A 21,761-nucleotide genomic window follows, 5' to 3' on the forward strand; every position below is an offset into this window, starting at 1 on the left:
CAGAGAGTGAGAAGTAGTGGGGGGGGGGGGGGGGGGGGGGGGGCGGGCCGTGACGGAACAAAGGGAGATAAACATACACTTAGAAGAAACATACACTTAGAAGAAATAAGACCTGGTGTTCCATAGATCAGTAGGATGACTATAGTTAACATTAATCAATAGTACATGTCAAAATAGCTAGAAGAGAATAATTTGAATGTTCCTAGCACAAAGAAAAGATAAATATTTAAGGGGATGAGTAACCCAGTTACGCTGATGTGATTACAGAAATGAATCAAATTATCATGTGTACCATGAAAATACGTACAGCTATTGTGCATCAAAAAGTTGAAGAAAATAAAAATTTTAATTTTTTCGTATACAATATATACTGCATATCGTGTATTGATTCTGTTCATATATAAGTAAATATCCTTACTGTTTTGCCTCATTAGGAGCATTCAGACAGCAAATAATGTGTAGTTCAACATTTTACTAATTATTTTCCATCTTAGTGGATATTTTGTAACAAGATAAACATGATGCAAATTTAAAAAAAGTGCCAAAGCCGGGCGTGGTGGCTCACGCCTGTAATCCCAGCACTTTAGGAGGCTGAGGCGGGTGGATCACAAGGTCAGGAGATCAAGACCATCCTAGCCAATATGGTGAAACCCCGTCTCTACTAAAAATACAAAATATTAGCTGGGCGTGGTGGCACACCCTTGTAGTCCCAGCTACTCGGGAGGCTGAGGCAGGAGAATCTTGAACCTGGGAGGTGGAGGTTGCAGTGAGCCAAGATCGCGCCACTGCACTCCAGCCTGGCAACAGAGCGAGACTCCGTTAAAAAAAAAAAAAAAAAAAAAAAAGGCCATACTGAATCCACCAAAAATAAATCAAAATGAGTAAGAGAGACTGCCAGACCATCTTCTTCATCAGAGGTAATGGTCAGAGGCTTCTGAACGTTGGTATGGGAATGAGCCTGCAGGCAGGATTTGTATACAGGGCAGAGGAGGTTTGTAAACTAGGTGAATTATACCTTCAGAGTGCATATAATGTATATTATACTTTTCCTCTGCGTATGCGTACCAGCCGTATTACCTATGTATCACCTGATCCACCAAGTCTGGACTGAAGAAGTCCTAGCAGGACTACACTACACAAGGCGAGCCAGTACTTGGAGGAGATTATTCCGAAGAGGATTTGTAGCCACTGCCCACTGTATATTACCTAGGCCTTTTACACTAGCCCCAGTGGAGCGGGAAAGGCAGCAGGAAGCGCCTCCCCCTGGCCTGGGAGCGGGCTGTCCATAGGACCCAAAGCACCTCTCACCGGAGAAACTCCCGGCTTTACTTCTAGCCCCGCCCCGCCTCCCTCCAGGCCCCGCCCCGCCTCCTCGGCCCCGCCCCACCTCCCCGGCCCCGCCCCTCCTCGCGGCCTCAGCGTCTTCCTTCCGGGTCGCGCTGGGCCGGGTTTGCGGTGGTTGTGCAGCGGTCAGAGAGCCGGGGAGCCGCCCCCGCACCCAGGCCTTCTCGCACTGCCTGGTCGCTGGTGAAGCCCGCTGCGCGCGCCTCTCCCGGACCCTGCAGGGTACGGCCCTTCCTTTATTTCTCCCTCCCGCGGGTCTCTGTCTTCTTCCTTCGGCACTGGGGCGGGGCCGGGGCCGAGCCTACGCGCAGCTCTGCGCTTTGGGGAGTCTGGACGCCTGGCAGGGGCCCCCGTTGCCGGCCCCTCCCCGCCCGCTCCCCCGCGCCCCCGCTTCACGCTTGCGGGGCTTGCTGGGGCCCCTGAGAACTGCTGACGTGCTTCGGGCTGTTTCTACCCTACAGTCTGCCTGCAGGCTGTGAGGCGTCTTCCGGAAGTGTGCGCGGCTCAGGGTTGTTTACACCAGGGGGGACTGCGGGTCGCCCACACCCGCGCTCTGTGCTGCCCCGTCAGCCACGCGTCGGCCACAACCCGCCTGTGCTTGTGATTCCTGTGCCTGCTCCCTTGATTTCCCTCTGACATCCGATGGTTTTTGCCTAACCAGGCCTATGTTTTCTTTCTTCAGGACTGCTACAAGGTGCCAGGCTACAACCTTGTTTCGATGTTTAGGTTTAGGGGTGCCCCTAGAGTGTGATGATGACCATCTACTTGGCCTCCTTGTCAACATATTTATAACGGGTGGTTTTGGATTTCCTTGATTTCCCAGTGATCATTGCCACAAAGCTTCGAGATGCATTCACAGATTGAAATACAGTATACAAATAACTATTATAGAAGGTGAAGATGGTATAAGCTTGTAGTCAGGTAATTGCGTCGGCCTGATGCCCGGCTGGCTTTATGCTCCGGAGGGCACACTACCACCAGGTGCAGGGATCTCTGTGGACAGGGTCTGTTCGCAGACACAAGCTGCCTTTTCTGCTGCTTGCGTGCACTCCTCGGTTTCTTAAGTTCAGGTATAGGTATATATTTTTCCTTTCAGGCTCACTTCCTGCCTCCATTATCCTATATCGCATATTGTATCTGTTGGTTGAGTAGAGAGAGATTCATCCAAAGTCATGAACGCTTCAATAGTCCTTTATCAGATTAAGGACTTGGGGGAAATGTGCATTATGCTCTAGTAGGCACTGTAAAAGTTCCTTGAATTGGATTCTTCTTTCCATACTTGTGTTCTGAGTACTAACTTTGTTTTTAACTTCTGTCCCAAAAGTTGGCTTTTCTGAACTCTGCATTTTCAAACTCTTCCCTTCTGTTACTGACTTGAAAATCAGATAAATCAGCTCATTGTAAGATGGATAATTTCTTTACTCACGCAATGATGAAATAATGCAATTATAGTACTCTGCACAATGGTACATATGATATGGTGCTTGCACATATGGTCAGTTAACAAAAACTACCCCTTCTTTCTTTACTGTGTTAGTCTCATCCTCTTAATTTTGCTGTGGTTGACATTCTCGATCTTAACTTCGCGGATCTAACTTCAGCGTCCTTTAAAAAAGGCCTTTATCTACATGAATTATATATAAATATCCACCTCCGTTTTCTTCTAGTATTGTTAATGATCTTATTCATATTTAGTGTGAGATAAGAAGGCTCTAACTTTATAATTTTGTTACTGACTGCATCATCATTTGTTGAATTCTATTTTTCCCTGCTGATCACTCCTACAAATACCATAGGCCCTAAATTCTCGTGTATTCTTGGGACTTTCTGAACGGTCGTGCAGTGTTCTTTGGCTCCCTGTGGTGATCCTGGCTTCTGTGACGCTCTTATTGCTCTAGGTTTATAATGTGTTTTAATGTTTAGGGATTGGAACGATGCCTGGCATGTTGTAGACATCACTAAATATTTTTGAAATGAACACATTTAGTGGGGGCAAGTTGATTCCCTTTCTTTACTTCTTGCCCCTTTAAAATTTTCCTGCCAGTTATTGAGATTCGTTTATTTTAGCTTGCTTTTTCCATGGTCAGTTGAATCATTAACTGTTAGTAAATAAATCCCTTCTGTTGCTCACTCACTTGCGATTAGAGTTGCTCCTTACAGTTACATGGAGAAGTAGCCTGATTAAAAATCTGCGTGCCTTTTGACTTTGCACTGTATCATAGTAACTGTAGTGTGCCTCTCCCCATCACCTATGATTTAGGATGTTCTATACCTGGTTTCTAAGAGAAAAAAATGGTTATCTGAGAGATAAATGGCTGAAGTGTTCCCTGGGACATCCTCATATCCATTTGTATTTTACCATCCCAACTGGATATCTCAAATATAATAAATTTTAAGATGTTGTTACTGTGGACACTTAAAACCTTATTAGCTCATGAAATAAATGTATGCATTCTTTAAAAAAGATCAAGCAATACAGAAATCCTCAAAGGAGGAAGTGAAAGTGCTGTGTGCCCACCTACCCAGTAACCTTGTTCCATAAAAATTATCACTGCTTGCAGATTTTAAAAATAATAAATTTAAGTCTACTTTTGTTTCATAAATGGCAGTGTACCATGTATAATTTTCTATAGCTTCCACTTAATAATAATGGATGAACATCCTTCTGTGTCAGTGCATATAATAGTATCTTGTCTTTTTTGTAAGTCTTTTTGGTATTTCATTGTAGGAATAACCCAAAAGTTATTTAGCCAATCTGCTGTTGGCATTATTCCAAATTTATTACAAACAGAACTGCAAGGATCATTTTTGTGTTTATTCTGTATATTGTCATATTTGCATGTTAGTTTGTTTCCTAAGATATGGAAGTGCTAGGTCAGAGGCTACACATAAGTGTTAAATTATGAGAGATTCTGCCAAAGTACTCCTCAAAAGTTGTTGATAAGAGTAAACTTAGACAATTTGTTAAAATGCTGCTTTTGCCACATCACATTGCGAATAATTGTCAAGGATCTGAGATCATACCCTACTTGCAAGCTAACAGTTTCATGGAAACTGGCAGAAAATATGAGACTCCTGACTGAGAGACAAAGCACAACAGTAACGGTAGCCAGAGGATCATCTTATGCTGATTTGCTGGAGCCCTGATTTCCACAGGGTGATGTGACAAGAGCCCAGTGACACTAGCAGGTGAAATAGATTGTGTTACAAGAGAGGAATCCTTAGTTTAGGGAACCTGAATCTTTCATAGTGGGCTGCAAATAAACGTGTCTGATCTTTGCCAGAGAGGGAGACATTATCTTTATTTTCCTGCGTGGTAAACAAACCTGCCCTCTGTACCAGAGGGAGACATCTGTTTATCTGCCACGGCTATTTGCTGTGTGAACACCATTGAAAAGATGAAAAATAAAGGCCATCAGTGCCTCTGCTTATATGACATGCAGAAACTTGAGAGACTTGCTAAGATGAAATGATTTTTTTTTATATTTAGTAAGTTGGTGGATGAAAAATACTGTTTTATTGTTTTAGTGTTGCATTTCTTTGCTTATTTTATTGATGGGGTTGACTATCTGTATGTTTGTTGGTCATTTGTATTCATTTTTACTTGCATGATCATATCCTTTGCTTAAGTTTCTGTTGAAATGTTCCTCTTTTCTAATTGATTTGTAACAGCTCTTTACATATTGTGGCTATTAATGATTTGGTTCACCATATGCTAGTATTTTGTCATAGTCTATTTTTTAGTGTTTCTTGGGGCTTTTGCTGTAGAAAGGTCTTTATTATTTATGTTGCCAGTTCTGCTGTTGTTTTCCTTTATGGCCTCTGGGTTTCCACCCCAAGATTATTAAAATGCTCTTTGTACACATTCTGTTATCATAGATTTAGATTTTTAAAAATGGTTGCTTTGGCATACTATCACACATTTATTTTTCCAAATTGCTGGACATTTTCCTAAAACATTTATTTGATAAACTATCCTTTCCCTGTTATTTGACTTGACACATTTGTTGTAAGATACTATATCCTTAATTTGTTGTTTTCTCAAAGCCAACAAATCAGTAAGCAAAGTATGTTAGATATTTACTGTGATTATGATTTTGGTTGAATTCAGCCTTAAAGATAATATGTGTAATTATTCTTAGTGGATTTTATCTTAAAAAATATAAAGTATCTTTTTTGCCCTGTTTAATGATTTTTGCCTGGGAGTCTACATTGTCTTATATGACTCTTGCCTCTCTGTCAGTTTTGTGTGTACCTGATAGGTCTTTTTTGCCCGTATGTTTATTTTCAGTAATTTTACAACATTTTGCTTTACTTGCCTTTCATAAGCATCAAACATTCATGTAACTGAGCTGGACTTCTATTTCTCCCTGAAATCTTCCCCCTTTCCAATTTGGAAGTTTGTCTTTTTTTTTTTTTTTTTTTTTTTTTTTTTTTTGAGACAGAATCTTGCTCTGTCACCCATGCTGGAGTGCAATGGTGTAATTTTGGCTCACTGCAACCTCCATCTCCTGGACTCAAGTGATCCTCCTGCCTCAGCCTCCCAAGTAGCTGGGACTGCAGGTGCACACCACCATACCTGGCTAATTTTCGTGTTTTTTGTAGAGATGGGGCTTCACCATGTTGCCCAGGCTGGTCTCAAACTCCTGGGCTCAAGTGATTCACCCGCCTTGCCTCTCAAAGTGCTGGGGTTGTAGGTGTGAGCAACTGTACCTGACCTGGAAGTTTGTCCTTTTTTTTTGTTTGTTTGTTTTACATTTTATAAAACTTTTTAAAAAGATCATTGTAGATTCATACACAGTTGTAAGAAATAATACAGAGAGATGTAGATCTTGTGTATATTCACCCAGTTTCCACCTATGGTAACACCTTGCGTAACTATAGTACAATATTATACTCAGGAAATTGACATTGATACAACCTTATTCAGATTTCACCAGTTTTACATGCACCCATCCCTGTGCCTGTTTAGTTGTAAGTAATTTTATGTAGATTTCCTGTGAACATCACTGCAGTCAAAATATACAAGGGTTCCATCACAAGGTTACCTTGTACAAAATTGCATTTATCTCTTAATAGGACAATTTAACCTAGTCATATTAACTTTTTTTTCCCCTCTCCTGCAAGTTTGGAAATTCTGAAACCATCTATAAATGACTCTTTTTTTGCCCTCATTCTTCCCATTAATAAGTTGAGACCTTGATCTCTTGCCTTCTTTACATTCTTGGTTTTATTGATTTGATTTCTTTTCTATAGTTGTATTATTCTGTTCCCACATTGCTATAAAGAAATACCGGAGACTGGGCAATTTATAAAGTAAAGAGGTTTAATTGGCTCACAGTTCCACAGGCTTACAGGAAGCACGATGCTGGCTTCTACTAGGCTTTTGCGGAGGCCTCAGGAAACTACAATCATTGTGGCAGGCAAAGCAGGAGCAAGGGTCTTATGTGGCAGGAGCAGGAGGAAGAAAGAGTGGGGGATGCTCTACATACTTTGAAACAAAAAGATCTCTTCAAAACTCTTATGAGAACACCTCTAGGGGCATAGTGCTAAACCATTAGAAACCACCCCTATGATCCAGATACCTCCTTCCAGGCCCCACCTCCAGCACTGGGGATTACATTTCAGCAAGTAGACACAGATGCAAAACATATCAGTAGTTCTGTTTTTTTTTCTAACCAGTTTTTAAAATTTTACCAGTATTGTATCACTTAGGTTTAACTATAAGATCACTGGTTACTTGAATAGTGTGTCTTCCCTATTTTTGAAATATTTAATTCTGTTTTTGTTTTTTTTTTTACTGGGATACATTTTTAAGTAATAGTTTCAGGAAGAGTTATGGGAAGTATACTTGCATATCTAGAATCTTTTAAATTTTATTTTGTTATTTCTATGTGAATAAGAGTTATGAGCCATTTTTTTTTCCTTTAGAATTTCCTTGAATTTAAATCAGCTTCAGTCTTTATCTTATATAGATGTTAGGTTTCTTGTATATGTGCGCTAGGTCATTTATTTGTCTCTTTTAATTTTCAATTTATTTCAGTCACCACCTTTTAATTTCTGAGAAAATTTTTAAGTTAGTTTGTACTTATTTTATGGATCCTATAACCTATTAATTTACACTAAATAATGATTTTTTAAAAAAACTGTTGTCCTAATTTTGGCATTAACTTTTATTGAATGCCATTTGCTGTAATTGCTGTAATTGCTTGTTTCCCTGTCTTTAAAATGGTTAATTCTATTCAGATGTATAAATGCAGATCTATGTTGACCATCTTGTTCCTGGTCTGAAATATTTCATGTCATGAAGATCACTATTCTCTTTTCCAGACAGGTAGTTTCCTAAGGCAAGATGAGTGGTTGGGGCTGTGTGAGCAGGCTTTTCCCTGTGCAAAATAAGTGGGCAGAACATGCCAAGTAGTACTTATCTTTAAAGAGAACAGACAAGTAAGCTAGCATGTGCATAAACACATCAATACTAGGGTATCAGGTTTACAACTTGACTTGTTTTGACTGAAAGCAAAAGCACACAGAACAGTTGCATCATCCTAAAAATTCCTTGTATGACCCCTTTGTAGTTACTATAGTCAATTTCTCTTTCTTCCCTTAACCCTGGGCAATCACTGATCTATCTGCCTTTCCTATTTGCCTTTTCCAAAGTATCACATAAATGAAATCATACAATATGTAGTTTTTGCATCAGACCTCTGTCACTTAACAAAATGCATTTTAAGATTCATCTATATTATTGCCTGGATTGGTAGTTATTTCTTTTTTTTTTTCCTGAGTAGTAAGTCATTGTATGGATATAACACTGTCCATTCATCTGTCAAGGACATCTTAGATGTTTCCAAGTTGGAACAATTATGAATAAACCTGCTATAAACGTTTGTATACAGGATTTTGGTTGAATGTAGGTTGTCAGTACACTTGAGTAAATACCTTAGAGTGGGATTGCTGGATGGTTTGGTAAGGGTGGATGGAACTTTATAATAAACTGCCAAACTGTTTTTCAAAGTGGCTATATGATTTTGCATTCCCACTAGAAATGTTTGCAGAATCTAATTTGGTATCTTAAAATTTGTTTCGTTTGTAATTAACTCTTCCCAGATCTTCCCCTAAGAGTAAATACTTCCCAGGTCTAAGATGAAATACTTTCTCAGGGTTTACTCTTTTGAAACTGTACTTGATCTTGCTCTTCAGTAATATGTTTGCTAGGACATGTACAAGTATCCCATAAGAGAAAAGAAGATATTATCAAGTAGATGAAAGGGCAAGCACAGACTGGGAGAAAACATTTGCAAAAACGTCTAACAAAGAATGTGTATCCAGTGCATATAAAGAACTCTTACAACTCCATAATAAGAAAATAACAACAAAAAAAATGGATTAGAAAATAGACACTGCACTAAAGAAGATGCAGATGGCAAATAAGCACATGAAAAGATGTTCCATGTCATTAATCAATTGAGAAGTTCAAATTAAAAGCACAGGGTATCACCACCCACCACTAGAATGGATGAAGATAGACCATATTAACTATTGATGAGGATGTGGAGCAACTGGAACTCTCATATGTTGATGTCAGAATGTAAAATGCTACAACCACTTTGGAAATAATTTGGTACTAGAAACAATCCAAATGGTTCACAACAACTGAATTGATATGCCTGTGTAGCTGACCCTTGAACAACATGGGTTTGAACTGTGAAGGTATTTGCTTATATGCAGTTTTTTTTCAATAAATACAGAAAAATTTTGGAGGTTTGCAACAATTTGGAAAAAGTTGCAGATTGCATAGCCTGGAAATATATATATAAAAAAAGGTATTTCACGAATACATAAAATATTTGTAGATACTAGTCTATTTTATAATTTACTGCCATGAATAGCACACAAATATATTATAAAAAGTTAAAATTTATCAAAAGGTGATCACACACTTACAGAATGTACATGCTTCCATTTGCAGTTGAGAGAAATGTAAACAAATGTAAATTCAATATTAAATCATAACTGCATAAAATTAGATGTAGTACATACTATACTACTGTAATAATTTCACCATCACCTCCAGTTGCTATTGCAGTGAGCTCAAATATTGCAGCTATCAGCTTCCAGTGCTGTGTGAAGCTAATCATCTACACATGAGCAGTTTGTCTCTCTAGTAAATTGTGTATTACAGTAAGAAGTGATTTCTTTCTGATTCTCATGTATTTTTCACTGTACTTAGTGTAATACCATAAAATTTGAATAACACCATGAGACTCTTAGAAAGTGCCACTGGTAATGCTGGGACTGTTTCCAAGAAACAGAGAGAAGTCATGACATTACAAGCAAAAACTGAATTGCTTGTTATGTACCATAGATTACAGTCTGCAGCTATGGTTACCTGTCATTTCAAGACAAATGAATCCAGCAAAAGGACCACTGTAAAAAAAGAAAAGAGAATTTATGTAGCTGTTGCTACAGTTACATCAGCAGGTGCAAAACCTTGCACTTTTTGTGAAATACCACTTTATCTCATATTGAAAATGCAGCTCTTATGTGGGTGCAGGATTGCTATAAGAAAGGCATACTTGTAGGCTCTAATATGTTTTGAGAGAAAGTGAAGTTAATGTATGACAGCTTAAAGCAAAAGGAAGGTGAAGGATCTAAAGCTAGAGAATTTAATGCCAGGAAAGGACGGTTTGGTAATTGTAGAAAGAAGTTTGACTTTACAAATGTTAAGATAACAGGAAAGGCAGTTGCTACTGTTCAAGAGGCAGCAGATGATTTCCCAGATACCATTAAAATAATTGAGGAGAAAGGCTATCTGCTTAAATGGGGTTCTTTCTCTCTTGTTTTGTTTGTTTTGTTTTGTTTCATTTCATTTCGTTTCATTTCCATCCTTCCATCTATCCATCCATCCTTCTTTTTTTTTTAAATTATACTTTATGTTCTAGGGTACCTGTGCACAACGTGTAGGTACGTTACATATGTATACATGTGCCATGTTGGTGTGCTGTACCCATTAACTTGTCATTTACATTAGGTATATCTCCTAATGCTATCCCTTCCCTCTCCCCCCACCCCACAACAGGCCCTGGTGTGTGATGTTCCCCTTCCTGTGTCCAAGTAATCTCATTGTTCAGTTCCCACCTATGAGTGAGAACATGCAGTGTTTGGTTTTCTGTTCTTGCAATAGTTTGCTGAGAATGATGGTTTCCAGCTACATCCATGTCCCTACAAAGGACATGAACTCATCCTTTCTTATGGCTGCATAGTATTCCATGGGGTATATGTGCCATATTTTCTTAATCCAGTCTGTTGTTGATGGACATTTGGGTTGGTTCCAAGTTTTTGCTATTGTGAATGGTGCCGCAGTAAACATACGTGTACATGTGTCTTTATAGCAGCATGATTTATAATCCTTTGGGTATATACCGAGTAATGGGATGGCTGGGTCAAATGGTATTTCTAGTTCTAGATCCTTGAGGAATCGCCACACTGTCTTCCACAATGGTTGAACTAGTTTACAGTCCCACAAACAGTGTAAAAGTGTTCCTATTTCTCCACATCCTCTCCAGCACCTGTTGTTTCCTGACTTTTTAATGATTGCCATTCTAACTGGTGTGAGATGGTATCTCATTGTGGTTTTGATTTGCATTTCTCTGAAGGTGAGTGATGATGAGCTTTTTTTCATGTGTCTATTGGCTGCATAAATGTCTTCTTTTGAGAAGTGTCTGTTCATATCCTTTGCCCACTTTTTGATGGGGTTGTTTGTTTTTTTCTTGTAAATTTGTTTGAGTTCTTTGTAGGTTCTGGATATTAGCCCTTCTCAGATGAGTAGATTGCAAAAAAATTCTCCCATTCTGTAGGTTGCCTGTTCACTCTGATGGTAGTTTCTTTTGCTGTGCAGAAGCTCTTTAGTTTAATTAGATCCCATTTGTCAATTTTGGCTTTTGTTGCCATTGCTTTTGGTGTTTTCGACATGAAGTCCTTGCCTATGCCTATGTCCTGAATGGCATTGCCTAAGTTTTCTTCTAGGATTTTTATGGTTTTAGGTCTAACATTTAAGGTCTCTAATCCATCTTGAATTAATTTTTGTATAAGGAGTAAGGAAGGGATCCAGTTTCAGCTTTCTACATATGGCTAGCCAGTTTTCCCAGCACCATTTATTAAATAGGGAATCCTTTTCCCATTTCTTGTTTTTCTCAGGTTTGTCAAAGATCAGATGGTTGTAGATGTGTGGTATTATTTCTGAGGGCTCTGTTCTGTTCCATTGGTCTATATCTCTGTTTTGGTACCAGTGCCATGCTGTTTTGGTTACTGTAGCCTTGTAGTACAGTTTGAAGTCAGGTAGCGTGATGTCTCCAGCTTCGTTCTTTTGACTTAGAATTTTCTTGGCAATGCCGGCTCTTTTTTGGTTCCATATGAACTTTAAAGTAGTTTTTTCCAATTTTGTGAAGAAAGTCATTGGTAGCTTAATGGGGATGGCGTTGAATCTATAAATAACCTTGGGCAGTATGGCCATTTTCATGATATTGATTCTTCCTATCCATGAGCATGGTATGTTCTTCCATTTGTTTGTGTCCTCTTTTATTTCATTGAGCAGTGGTTTGTAGTTCTCCTTGAAGGGGTCCTTCACATCCCTTGTAAATTGGATTCCTAGGTGTTTTATTCTCTTTGAAGCTATTGTGAATGGGAGTTCATTCATGATTTGGCTCTCTGTTTGTCTGTTATTGGTGTATATGAATGCTTGTGATTTTTGCACATGATTTTGTATCCTGAGACTTTGCTAAAGTTGCTTATCAGCTTAGGGAGATTTTCAGCTGAGACGATGGGGTTTTCTAAATATACAGTCATGTCATCTGCAAACAGGGACAATGTGACTTCTTCTTTTTCCTGATTGAATACCCTTTGTTTCTTTCTATTGCCTGATTTCCCTGGCCAGAACTTCCAACACTATGTTGAATAGGAGTGGTGAGGGAGGGCATGCCTGTCTTGTGCCAGTTTTTAAGGGGAATGCTTCCAGATTTTGCCCATTCAGTCTGATATTGGCTGTGGGTTTGTCATAAATAGCTCTTATTATTTTGAGATACGTTCAGTCAATACCAACTTTATTGAGAGTTTTTAGCATGAAGGGCTGTTGAATTTTATCAAAGGCCTTTTCTGCATCTATTGAGATAATCATGTGTTTTTTGTCTTTGGTTCTGCTTATATGCTGGATTACGTTTATTGATTTGCATATGTTGACCCAGCCTTGCATCCCAGGGATGAAGCCCACTTGATCATGGTGGAAAAGCTTTTTGATGTGCTGCTGGATTCAGTTTGCCAATAGTTTATTGAGGATTTTTGCATCAATGTACATCAGGGATATTGGTCTAAAATTCTCTTTTTTTGTTGTGTCTCTGCCAGGCTTTGGTATCAGGATGATGTTGGCCTTATAAAATGGGTTAGGGAGGATTCCCTCTTTTTCTATTGATTGGAATAGTTTCAGAAGGAATGGTACCAGCTCCTCCTTGTACCTCTGGTAGAATTCGGCTGTGAATCCGTCTGGTCCTGGTCTTTTTTTCGTTGGTGGGCTATTAATTATTGCCTCAATTTCAGAGCCTGGTTTTGGTCTATTCAGGGATTCAACTTCTTCCTGATTTAGTCTTGGGAGAGTGTATGTGTCCAGGAATTTGTCCATTTCTTCTAGGTTTTCTAGTATATTTGCGTAGAGGTGTTTATAGTATTCTCTGATGGTAGTTTGTATTTCTGTGGTGTTGGTGGTGATATCCCCTTTATCATTTTTTATTGCATCTATTTGATTCTTCTCCCTTTTCTTCTTTATTAGTCTTGCTAGTGGTCTATCAATTTTGTTGATCTTTTCAGAAAACCAGCTCCTGGATTCATTGATTTTTTTTGAAGGTTTTTTTGTGTCTCTGTCTCCTTCAGTTCTGCTCTGATCTTAGTTATTTCTTGCCTTCTGCTAGCTTTTGAATGTGTTTGCTCTTGCTTCTCTAGTTCTTTTAACTGTGATGTTAGGGTGTCAATTTTAGATCTTTCCTGCTTTCTCTTGTGGGCATTTAGTGCTATAAATTTCCCTCTACACACTGCTTTAAATGTGACCCAGAGATTCTGGTATGTTGTATCTTTGTTCTCATTGGTTACAAAGAACATCTTTATTTCTGCCTTCATTTTGTTATGTACCCAGTAGTCATTCAGGAGTAGGTTGTTCAGTTTCCATGTAGTTGAGTGGTTTTGATTGAGTTTGTTAGTCCTGAGTTCTAGTTTGATGGCACTGTGGTCTGAGAGACGGTTTGTTATAATTTCTGTTCTTTTACATTTGCTGAGGAGTGATTTACTTCCAACTATGTGGTCAATTTTGGACTAAGTGCAATGTGGTGCTGAGAAGAATATATATTCTGTTGATTTGGGGTGGAGAGTTCTGTAGATGTCTATTAGGTCCGCTTGGTGCAGAGTTGAGTTCAATTCCTGGATATCCTTGTTAACTTTCTGTCTCGTTGATCTGTCTAATGTTGACAGTGGGGTATTAAAGTCTCCTATTATTATGGTATGGGAGTCTAAGTCTCTTTGTAAGTCTCTAAGGACTTGCTTTATGAATCTGGGTGCTCCTGTATTGGGTGCACGTGTATTTAGGATAGTTAGCTTTTCTTGTTCAATTGATCCCTTACTATTATGTAATGGCCTTCTTTGTCTCTTTTGATCTTTGATGGTTTAAAGTCTGTTTTATCAGAGACTAGGATTGCAACCCCTGCCTTTTTCTGCTTTCCATTTGCTTGGTAGATCTTCCTCCATCCCTTTATTTTGAGCCTATGTGTGTCTCTGCATGTGAGATGGGTCTCCTGAATATAGCCAACTGATGGGTCTTGATTCTTTATCCAGTTTGCCAGTCTGTATCTTTTAATTGGACCATTTAGCCCATTTACATTTAAGGTTAATATTATTGTGTGTGAACTTGATTCTGTCATTATGATGTTAGCTGGTTATTTTGCTCGTTTGTTGATGCAGTTTCTTCCTAGCATAGATGGTCTTTACAATTTGGCATGTTTTTGCAATGGCTGGTTCGGGGTTGTTCCTTTTCATGTTTAGTGTTTCCTTCAGGAGCTCTTGTAGGGCAGGCCTGGTGGTGACAAAGTCTTTCAGCATTTGCTTGTCTGTAAAGGATTTTATTTCTCCTTCACTGATGAAACTTAGTTTGGCTGGATATGAAATTCTGGGTTGAAAATTCTTTTCTTTAAGAATGTCAAATATTGGCCCCCACTCTCTTCTGGCTTGTAGAGTTTCTGCCGAGAGATCTGCTGTTAGTCTGATGGGCTTCCCTTTGTGGGTAACCTGACCTTTCTCTCTGGCTGCCCTTAACATTTTTTCCTTCATTTCAACTTTGATGAATCTGACAATTATGTGACATGGAGTTGCTCTTCTGGAGGAGTATCTTTGTGGCGTTCTCTGTATTTCCGGAATTTGAATGTTGGCCTGCCTTGCTAGGTTGGGGAAGTTCTCCTGGATAATATCCTGCAGAGTGTTTTCCAACTTGGTTCCATTCTCACTGTCACTTTCTAAGTACACCAATCAGACGTAGATTTGGTCTTTTCACATAATCCCATATTTCTTGGAGGCTTTGTTCATTTCTTTTTACTCTTTTTTCCTCTAAATTTCTCTTCTCGCTTCATTTTATTCATTTGATCTTCAATCACTGATACTCTTTCTTCCAGTTGATCGAGTTGGTTACTGAAGCTTGTGCATTTGTCACGTAGTTCTCGTGTCATGGTTTTCATCCCTATCAGGTCGTTTATGGACTTCTCTGCATTGGTTATTCTAGTTATCCATTCGTAAAATCTTTTTTCAAGGTTTTTAGTTTCTTTGCGCTGGGTTCATAGTTCCTCCTTTTTAGCTCTGAGAAGTTTCATCGACTGAAGCCTTCTTCTCTCAACTTGTCAAAGTCATTCTCTGTCCAGCTTTGTTTCTTTGCTGGCGAGGAGCTATGTTTCTTTGGAGGGGGAGAGGCACTCTGATTTTTTGAGTTTTCAGCTTTTCTGCACTGCTTTTTCTCCATCTTTGTGGTTTTAACTACCTTTGGTCTTTGATGATGGTGACATACAGATGGGGTTTTGGTGTGGATGTTCTTTCTTTTGTTAGTTTTCCTTCTAACAATCAGGACCCTCAGCTGTAGGTCTGTTGGAGTTTGCTTGAGGTCCACTCCAGACCCTGTTTGCCTGGGTATCAGCAGCGGAGGCTGCAGAAGAGAGAATATTGCTGAACAACAAGTGTTGCTGTCTGATTTTTCCTCTGGAAGCTTCGTCTCAGAGGTGTACCCGTCCGTGTGAGGTGTGAGGTGTCAGTCTGCCCCTAGTGGGGGATGTCTCCCAGTTAGCTACTCGGGGATCAGGGACCCACTTGAGCAGGCAAGTCTGTCAGTTCTGAGATCTCAGCCTCCGTTTTGGAAGAATCACTACTCTTTTCAAAGCTGTCAGACAGGGACATTTACATCTGCAGAGGTTTCTGCTGCTTTTTGTTTAGCTATGCCCTGTCCCCAGAGATGGAGTCTACAGAGGCAGGCAGGCCTCCTTGAGCTGCGGTGGGCTCCACCCAGTTCGAGCTTCCCGGCAGCTTTGTTTACCTACTTAAGCCTCAGCAATGGTGGGCACCCCTCCCCCAGCCTTGCTGTGGCCTTGCAGTTAGATCTCAGACTGCTGTGCTAGCAATGTGGGTGGGACCCTCTGAGCCAGGTGTGGGATATAATCTCCTGGTGTGCCGTTTGCTAAGAACTTGGTAAAGCACAGTATTAGGATGGGAGTGACCTGATTTTCCAGGTGTTGTGTGTCATGGTTTCCCTTGGCTAGAAAAGGGAATTCCCTTCCCCTTGCGCTTCCCAGGTGAGGGGATGCCTCGCTCTGCTTTTGCTCTCACTCGTTGGGCTGCACCCACTGTCTTGCACCGACTGTCTGACATGCTCCAGTGAGATGAACCCGGTACCTCAGCTGGAAATGCAGAAATCACCCATCTTTCTCTGTCACTCACACTGGGAGCTGGAGGCTGGAGCTATTCCTATTTGGCCATCTTGGTGCCCAATCCCATCCATCCTTCTTGACTTGTCTTCCTTCCGTCTTGTCTTGTCTTTTTTTTTTTTTTGAGACAGGATCTTGCTCTGTCACCGAGGCTCGAGTGCAATGGCATGATCACAGCTTACTGTAGCCCCAGCCTCCTGAGGTGGAAGCAGTCCTCCCAGGTAGCTAGGATTACAGGTGCACACCACCCCACTTGGCAATTTTTTTATTTTTTATTTTTGTAGAGGCAGGGTCTCCCTGTGTTGGTTAGGCTGGTCTTGAACTCCTGGTCTCAAGTGATCCTTCTGCCTTGGCCTCCCAAAGTGCATGAGCCACTGCGCCCAGCCTCAGTCAGGTTTTAAATGCAGACAAAGTGCTCTATTCTGAGGGGAAAAAAAGCCACAAAATACATTTGTTTAAGAAGGAAAGCAAGCAGCAAGATTTAAGGCAGGAAGGGACAGAGTAACTCTGGTGTTTTGTGCAAATGCATCTGCGTTTATGATCAAGATTCCCCTTATTTGTAAAGCTACTAACCCCCCAGCCTTAAACGGAAAAGGTAAATGCCACTTATCAGTCTTTTGGTTATGTAACAAGAAGGCCTGGACAGTGAGAATTCTTTTTCTTGATTGATTTCATCAGTGCTTTCTCCCTGAATTCAGAAGGTATTAATACCTTGCTATAAGGGACTACCTTTTAAAGTTCTTTTGGTATCAGACAAGGTCCCTGGCCACCCAGAACTCCACGAGTTTAACACTGAAGATGTCAAAGTATTCCACTTGTCCCCAAATGCAGTGTCCCTAATTCAGCCTCCAGATCAGGGGGTCGTAAGGAGCTTTAAGGCTTATTATACATGGTACTCTGTGGAAAGAACTGTCAACTCTGTGGATGAGAACCTCAACAGAGAGAACCTGTATGTTTGGAAGGATTGCACCATGAATATGCCATTGTTACAGAAAAAACTGTGAAGGCCATCAAGACTCAAACAATAAGAAAATTAAAGAAAACTGCACCAATAGTGTACATGACTTCACAGGATATATGACAGAACCAATCAAGGAAATCATGAAAGAGATCGTAGATATGGCAAAAAAAAAAAAAAAAGTGCAGGGGGAGGAGGATGAAGGGTTTCAAAATATGGATCTTAGAGAAATTCAAGAGCTAACAGACTCCACACCAGAGGAGTTAACAGAAAACGACTTGGTGGAGATGAGTGTTTCTGAATTAGTGCCAGATGACGAGGAAGAAGACATAAAAGAAGCAGTGCCAGAAAACAAATTGACATTAGACAATCTGGCAGAAAGTTCCAATTATTCTGGATGGTTTTGACTTCTTTTACAACATGGACCCTTCTATGACATGGACACTGCAACTAAAGCAAATGGTAGAAGGATTGATACTGTATAGAGATATTTTTGGAGAAATGAAAAAGCAAAAATCAGGCAGAAATTATAGTATATTTCCATAAAGTTGTACCAAATGTGCCTGCCTCTCCTGCCTCTTTTTATATCTCCTCCGTCACTTTCACCTCTGTAGTCTGAATAGCAAGGTCTACCCCTCCTCTTCCTCCTCCCTCCTCAGCCTACTCAGCCTACTCAACATGAAGATCAGACTGAAGACCTTTGTGGTAATTCACTTTCACTTAATGAGTAGTCAATATATTTTCTCTTATGGTTTTCTTAACAATACTTCCTTTTCTCTAGCTTACTTTATGGTTAGAATACATTATAAAACTTACACAATATGTTAATCAACTGTTTATGTTATTGGTAAGCTTTCTGGTCGATAGTAGGCTATTAGTAAAGTTTTGGGTGAGTCGAAAGTTATACTCAGATTTTTTAAAATTTATTTTTAGTAGAGACAGTGTTTTTCCATATTGGCCAGGCCGGTCTCAAACTCCTGACCTCTGGTGATCCACCTGCCTCAGCTTCCCAGAGTGCTGGGATTACAGGCATGAGCCTCTATGCCAGCCTATATTGAGATTTTTTACTGCACAGGGGGTCAGTGCCTCAATCCCATACATTGTTCAAGGGTCAACTGTATGATAGGATTTGATTCAGAATAAAAAGGAACTGAATTACTCATACACATAGCATCATGGGTACGTCTGGAAGATAGGCTGAATAAAATAAGCTAGATATAAAATAATACAGTTGATCCTCAAACAACATGAAGGTTAGGGGTGCCGATCCCGCATGCAGTTGATCTAGCTATAATATTTTTACTCCCCATAAGCTTAAATACCACTGAATAGCCTATGGTTGACTGGAAGCCTTACTGATAACATATACAGTTGGTTAATACATGTTTTATATGTTATATGTATTGTATACTGTACTCCTACAATGAAATAGGCTAGAGAAAGAAAATATGAAGAAAATCATAAGAAAGAGAAAATATATTTACTCTTCATTAAGTGGAAATGGGTCATCATAAAGGTCTTCATCCTCATTGTTGTTAAATAGGCTGAGAGGGAGGAAGAGGATGGGTCAGTCTTGCTGTCTCAGAGGTCGCAGAGACAGAAGAAAAGGCACATATAAGTGGACCCACACAGTTCAAACCTGTGTTGTTTAAGGGGCAACTATATATACTATATTATTTCACTTTCATATAATTCTGGAATAAAGGACAATCTGGTTTGTAGCGACAGAAAGCAGATCAGTTTTTGCCTGGTGCAGGTTGTGTATAGGTGATTGACCAGGGAACCTTTTAGGCTGGGGTAATATTCTGTCTCTTGGTTTTGGTGGTGGTTATGTTGGTTTCTGTCATTGTCAAAACTCATCAAATTCTATGCTTAAAGTGGGGGTACATTTTATACTAAAGTTAATTTAACAGTATTAACCATTTTAGTTAGTTGCTATTTTAACTATAATGGCAAGCTATGACAGACGTATTGTCCTTGGATTTTTGTTAGGCAGGGTGTAAATCCACTAAATTTTTTTCTAGGTAAAATGTTCTCTATGTTAATGTACAAAAATATATGGCTAATATTTGGCTAAAGTAAATTCACATAATTAGTATAACTTTAATAAACAAAATATCATTTTTTCTTTCTTCAGTAAGTTCCTTAAATTTATCCTCAACCAGATATCTCCAGTTTTTAATATTTCAGTTAAATATGCATTGTGTATCTGCTAAAGATTTAGGGTTATTCCAGATTCACAGTTCTTCTCATTCAGATGGCTTATTTTTACCCATCATTAAACCCTGAAGAAAAAGGTAATATATAGGTAATATAACAGTGGAATGTATTTCTAAGTTATGTTGTATCATCGTACCTGTGTAATTAGAAACATATCCTTTCTTGTCACTCTGAGATAGCATCTTGGGCAGGAAGAGGGTTTCCAGATCCATTATATCAGAAACAACAACAACAACAACAACAAAAAATTCCACTCATCCTATAGCTTTACTTAAAAAAAAAAAAAAAAAGATTTCTTCAATTCCTTTTTCTGCTTTTCTTGCTACTAAAGATCGATTATGAAATATTTCAGAAGTTTAGATATGCTTGTTAAAGAAACTCTAGGAAAGAAAGAACACATTCTGCAGAACTAACCTTTATCAATTCGTAGTTTAAATTTGTTCTGAATCTTATCTCTTGTTTTCCAATAGATTCGTTCCTACTTGACTTCTTGGTTACCTCTTGCTTAGTTCCTGCCATTTATTCATTAACTCAGCAGAGGATTTTGCAGAGTCTACTGTGTTCCAGACTTTTTGCATCATTTCCTTGATTTTTGAGATCTACCTTGATTCCTTGAAGAGAGTGGTACTATTTACCTCTGGTTTTTAAGATTTTTGCTCTTCTTTTAGATTTTTCTTCCTGGCCTGGTTCCCTTGCCTTCTCCATTTGCTTCATTTGCTTGGATTTTCAAGAAGCTTTGAAGCTGGATAGGAGTCTCCAGTCTTCCTCTTGATCCATATGTTTCAGGTAAGAACTCCACCTATTTTTTCTACATTGGGGCCTTATTGATTTAAAAAATACAGTCATAATAAAAATGTTTTAACTGGGGAAGAATTTATTTAGAGGAAGAGAGAGGCACATAAAGCCTTAAGATACCATCCTGAGTAATTTCCATGCTGACACTATTACATTTTTTCAGTGTTAGTTTTTTAAGATCTAGTACAATTAGAATATCAATAATTATGATGAAGAAAAAGAGGAGTTTTTCCAATGCTTGGCCTTTGCTCCTTTACATCCATCTAATACCAGAACAATATTAAGCTGTCTTGTTACCTTTGCTCTTATATTACAGCCTGTCTCTTCTCTCTCTCTCTCTCTCTTTTTTTTTTTTTGAGATGGAGTCTCGCTCTGTCACCCAGGCTGGAGTGCAGTTGTGCGATCTTTGCTCACTGCAACTTCTGCCTCCTGGGTTCAAGCGATTCTCCATCTCTTTTGTCTTAACTCATAGGTTATCTCTTTAAGAAATTCTGTTTCAGCCATAGTTTTTCCAGTTCTCCATAATCAACGTACCATTTTAACATAGATTTGGAGTGCAAAAACATCATTGTATTTGAGGAAATAGCTTTCTTTTACCTCTCTAATCATCTCTTTCATGAATCTTTTTTAAATTTCAATCAGAGTTTCTTTGTGACCAGAGTCAAGACTCTTATGTATTCAGAAGCTGCTTTTGTACTAACAGAAGTTGCCACTTTTTTCATTCTCTTTGAACAGTAAAATTTCAATATATGTACTATTCCTTCTTGGATGGCTTCAAAGAAGTTCATACATTTGATTCTTACCTGTTGCGTTTCAGTTTTTATTACCCATTTCCTCTCTCTTTTTCTCTGTATCAAGATATGGAACATTTCTTGCATCATTTTTTGGTTTACATGTGCCTTATCATGAAGAATCGCTGGTTTCATTTCTGTGTTTATTTTAAACTTATTTATTTTAATTCTCTTATGCCATCTACTCTTCCAATCTCCGTAAAACAACACGTTTATTGAGCATATATTGGCATGTGCTAGGCCTTAAGGGTATAGTTATAAATTAAGGCATGTTCTCCAAACTTGAGGGATTCATAGTCTATTCAGGTAGAGAATTATTTCAGCATGTAAGGAATAGCAAATGATACAAACATAGAAGAGCAGAGGAAAGGTGCATGGTAGATAAAGTATGAACCTGACCTTGAAGGTTGAGTAAGAGAGTGCCAAGCAGTGGAAGAGAGTGGGCATTCCAGAGCCATCCATCCTCAGTTGAAGATTTCAGGATGCTGAGGCATGACAGCAGGAGTGCTGCTGAGGGCATGATGGAGGTTTTGATGGGTCTACAGCAAGGGTGGTGGGTGTGGACATGAAAGGGAAGGGGAAGGCAGGCTCAAAGTTAGATTGAATGTTCTTGTATATCATGTTATCAAAAAGACAGCCTTCCTCTAATGGTACCTC

General features: G+C 39.3%; 1 protein-coding gene across 3 annotated transcripts in view; it reads left to right on the top strand.

The window, feature by feature from the left end:
* Nucleotides 1-1,367: 1,367 nt before the first annotated feature.
* Nucleotides 1,368-21,761, top strand: part of FBXL4 (F-box and leucine rich repeat protein 4) — an 83,255-nt gene continuing 62,861 nt past the window's right edge. The window contains exons 1-2 of one of the 3 annotated variants that reach the window (XM_023205885.1): nt 1,368-1,566; nt 20,187-20,304. The gene's annotated coding sequence lies outside the window, so the exon portion shown is untranslated. The remainder of the gene's footprint in view (nt 1,567-20,186; nt 20,305-21,761) is intronic. The other 2 variants (XM_023205887.1, XM_023205886.1) reach the window with 2 other exon arrangements.

Source organism: Piliocolobus tephrosceles, chromosome 5, assembly GCF_002776525.5.
Source record: "Piliocolobus tephrosceles isolate RC106 chromosome 5, ASM277652v3, whole genome shotgun sequence".
NCBI classification, from domain to species: Eukaryota; Metazoa; Chordata; class Mammalia; order Primates; family Cercopithecidae; genus Piliocolobus; species Piliocolobus tephrosceles.